The sequence below is a fragment of the Schistocerca cancellata genome, chromosome 9, assembly GCF_023864275.1.
Source record: "Schistocerca cancellata isolate TAMUIC-IGC-003103 chromosome 9, iqSchCanc2.1, whole genome shotgun sequence".
In the NCBI taxonomy this organism is placed as follows: domain Eukaryota; kingdom Metazoa; phylum Arthropoda; class Insecta; order Orthoptera; family Acrididae; genus Schistocerca; species Schistocerca cancellata.
This window is the reverse complement of record NC_064634.1, coordinates 138,394,172-138,398,177: the sequence shown is the minus strand read 5'-3', so window position 1 is coordinate 138,398,177 and position 4,006 is coordinate 138,394,172. Positions and strand designations below refer to the sequence as shown.

General features: G+C 45.7%; 1 pseudogene; it reads left to right on the top strand.

Moving 5' to 3' along the window:
- The first annotated feature begins 3,128 nt into the window (after positions 1-3,128).
- Positions 3,129-3,246, top strand: LOC126102503 (5S ribosomal RNA; annotated as a pseudogene).
- Positions 3,247-4,006: the final 760 nt, after the last annotated feature.

Genomic DNA, 4,006 nt, shown 5'->3' with positions numbered 1-4,006 from the left:
CAAATCTGTGCAAAGCTTCATTGGATGTTCACTGTGGTTTCCATGTTGTACCCGATCAGGCCTTACTTTCCAAACAGGCCACGTAGCTGTATGGTGTTGGAGGGGTTATCTTTCCCACAGGTGCCTATACTCGGGCCGCTGAAACATTGCACTTGACGTTTGCGTATTAAGTTGGCAGTGTAACAGTGTAACAAGTGAAGAACGAGAGGCGCTAGGCGTTCAGCGCGGTGCGCCAGCCAATCACAGCGCAGTGAGCACTGCTGTTGTGACGTCAAAGTTCCCGCGTTGCCGGCTTTGTTTAGTGAATGTGTAAACAACGTGAATTGTATGTTGCTTACCGCATGTTTTCGTTTTACTGTGTTCTATGTGGTTGTAACTTTTGTTACGTTGTGAGTTTACAAACTTGGAAAATGCCACCGAAAAGACTTCGTTCACCTAGTGACAATCCTTTGCGTCGAGGGGTGCCGCTAAACAGCCAGGCACTGGAGTTACTGGGCAGAACTCGTGAGTTTTACGAGCAGGAGAAAAACTACGTGCGCATTCATGGACAGCCATCACTTCCTGCCAATAAAGTGGTGGAACGTACGTCGAAAACTCTCGGAATTAGTGCAAGAACCGTAATAAGTAAGGGAGTATTACTACAAAACTTGGAAGATACTGAAGTGAGCCGTAATGATTCCGAGCTGTCTGGATCAAATAACACATTTTTAACGACCCCGGGAAAGAAGAAAAAGCAGCCTAGTCCTATCACAGATTTAGATTCTTTCCAGACTGATGCAGTTCGCAGGCATGTTTATGCTTACTACAGCAGAAAAGAGTATGCAACTGTAGCTAAGTTATTAGTCTCTTTCAAAGAAAGTGAACTCTTCAGGGGTGGTAAAACATCACTAAAATTGTACTAAAAATATGGGTTTCCGTTACAAAACGCTAGACGGACGCAAAGTACTGTTAGAAATGGCACATATTGTTACCGCTCGAAGCATTTTCTTGCACAAAATTGTGGGCAGAGACATTCATTCCATAATTTGGCTGGACGAAACGTGGGTTAATTTCGGGGAAGCTGTCAGTAAATGCAGGACAGATAACACACCCAGCAGTAGCGGCCATCAGCCGACGGGAAGAGGAGCTAGATTAATTGTGGCCCATGCAGGCTCCTCCAGCGGTTTTGTCCCCTACGCACTTATAGTTTTTAGACCAAAAAAGACTGGTGATTACCATGACGATATGGACCACACACGATTTGTTGAGTGGGTCAGGAACCTTTTAAAACGATTTCCTGTCCTACAACAATTGTAATGGACAATGCTCCATATCATTCGGTGACTGAACAAAGCCCCAACCACAAATGATCGGAAAGAAGTTATGGTGCAGTGGTTACAGGCTCGAAATTTTGCAGCGGATATGATTATGACAAAGGTTCTATTATATTCTCTTGTTAAAGAAAATAAGCCTACGACACCTACATATGTAGTAGACGAAATTGCCAAGGAGCAGGGTCATAGTGTATTGCCTGCCACAATATCACTGCCATTTCAACCCTATTGAGTTAGTATGGAATCATGTAAAAATGTACATAAGGAACGACAAGTCCTTTACAATAAGAGAGGTGGAAAAGCTGTTGCGTGAAGCTCTCGTGACTGTGGATGCAGCCTCATGGAGGAAAAAAATTGAGTACGTCGAGAAGCTTATACGAGCAGCATAGACAATAGAAGACATTATAAGTGGCCATGAACAGTTAATGGTTTGTCTTGCTGATGACGACGATGAAGACGGTTTTGGCGATGAATCGGTCAACAGTAATGATGGCGAGCTGGATGGAATTGCGCCATTATCGCTGTAAATTGCTGAGTGAAAAATTACTAATATTGGTTATTTATTGCAGTCTCGGTTATTATTTATTTTGTAAACTATGTACAGTATTGATTTTAAGGTACCAGTCGTCAGATGCTTGTTTTCTGTATTTCTTTGCTCCGTTATCGAAAGGGTGTGCATTGTTATGCTTTTACGTGCATTATTATACAGTTGTTTACTTCCTGTCATTGTAGTACAACTAAAAACGAGTTTTTATATACTCTGTAATTGCTCAAACGCTTGCATTTACGAGACGGGACGGAAAACTGTATCGTCTGCAGTGTGTATATAGGCTGCTGTTGCAACATCGCTATTACAGTATAGCCAACCTGACTTGGCAAAAAGTGACCTGTCAAGTGCAATGTTTCGCCGGCGCGGGTTTAGTAATCGATGAATGGTTGTTCCTGTACAAATGCATTTTTAAAGCGCTGAACAATGGCACACAGGTGGTACTGATGGTGTTGTGAAAGTGGGGGTATCAAAGAGGCCATTGTTTTATTCACGTATGTGTCGATGTCACATACCCTTGTTCACACGCTGCAGGAGAGTGTGAAATAGGAGAACTGGAAAAGCATAAACACCCTATGCTGCTTTGAATCACATTCAGATTTCATCGAATGGCCCTGAACAGTCCTCAGCGCTTACATTCTGCACGCCTGAGCAGCGGTATGTCTGAAATGTTTCTGTCAGTTACCCATAAGAAAACTGCACGACTTCTTCGCTGGGCGTCATGGCTCTGACTTCCACTGAAGATGCGTCCAGAATATCCAGACACCGCTACATAATGTGGAAATGACCACTTGATGTCACAAGAGGTGGACTAGCCAGCATGGAAGAAGGTGGGTAGCGATGTGTTGTCAGCAGAGGGGCATTAACAGCAGAATGGGTCGAGCAGAAAATCTCACTGACTTTGAAAGTGGACTAGTGACTGCATTACACTTGAGTAACAGACCCAACAGGGACATTTTCAACCTTTCTGACGCTGCTCAAGCCAACTGTTGGTGGCGCGGTTGTGAAGAAGACACGTGAATGAACAGCGACAGCTAAACCAAGACCAGGCAGAGCTGATGTACCAATTGCCGGGGTCGTCAAGCATTGCGGAGATTCGTCGTAAAAAATGGCATGAGATCAGCAGAAGGAATCACTCATGAGTTCCGAAGTGGTAGCAGCAGTCCATCGAGCACAATGACTCTTCGTATGGAGTTACAAAGAATGGGGTAGAATGGTCGAGCAGATCCTCATAAGCCACAAATTTTTGTAGTCCATGGTAATCGATAGGCAAAGGCCTTGCCGCAGTGGATACACCGGTTCCCGTGAGATCACCGAAGTTAAGCGCTGTCGGGCGTGGTCGGCACATGGATGGGTGACCATCCGGGCCGCCATGCGCTGTTGCCATTTTTCGGGGTGCACTCAGCTTCGTGATGCTAACTGAGGAGCTACTTGACCGAATAATAGAAGCTTCGGTCAAGCATACCATCTTACGACCGGGAGAGCGGTGTGCTGACCCCACGCCCCCCTATACGCATCCTCCACTGAGGATCATACGGCGGTCGGATGGTCCCGGTAGGTCACTCGTGGCCTGACGACGGAGTGCTTTTTTTAAGTGATGGTAAGCGATAGATGAGGTGGCGTACAGAGTGACGCAACTGGACACTGGATGACTGAAAACGAGTGATTTGGAGCGATGAAACATGCTACACGCTGTGGTCATCCGAGGGAAGGGTTTGGATCTAGCAAAAGCCTGGAGAACGTCACCTACCACTTCGTGTAGTGCCAACAGTGAAGTGTAGAGAAGCTGATGTTACAGAATGGAGGTGTTTTCCGGGTGTACAAAGTGGCCTCCTTATTGCACTTGCAAGTATACTGCAGGGACAGAATTATTGAACTATATGAAACAAAGTTCTGAACAGTTTGCGTTAGGTCGTTCAAACTGCACTGTTGGCCGCAGGGCATGATGGGAATTAGTAGGCGTATTATGGTTTGGTTTAGCGACGAAGCCCACTTTCATTTGGATGGGTTCGTCAATACGAAAAATTGGCACATTTGGGGGACTGAGAATTCGCATTCCGCGATCGAGAAGCCTCTTCACCCACTGTGAGGTGACTGTGTGACTGTGTGGTGTGGTGACTGGTGTGGTGTGCAATGTCAAGCTACG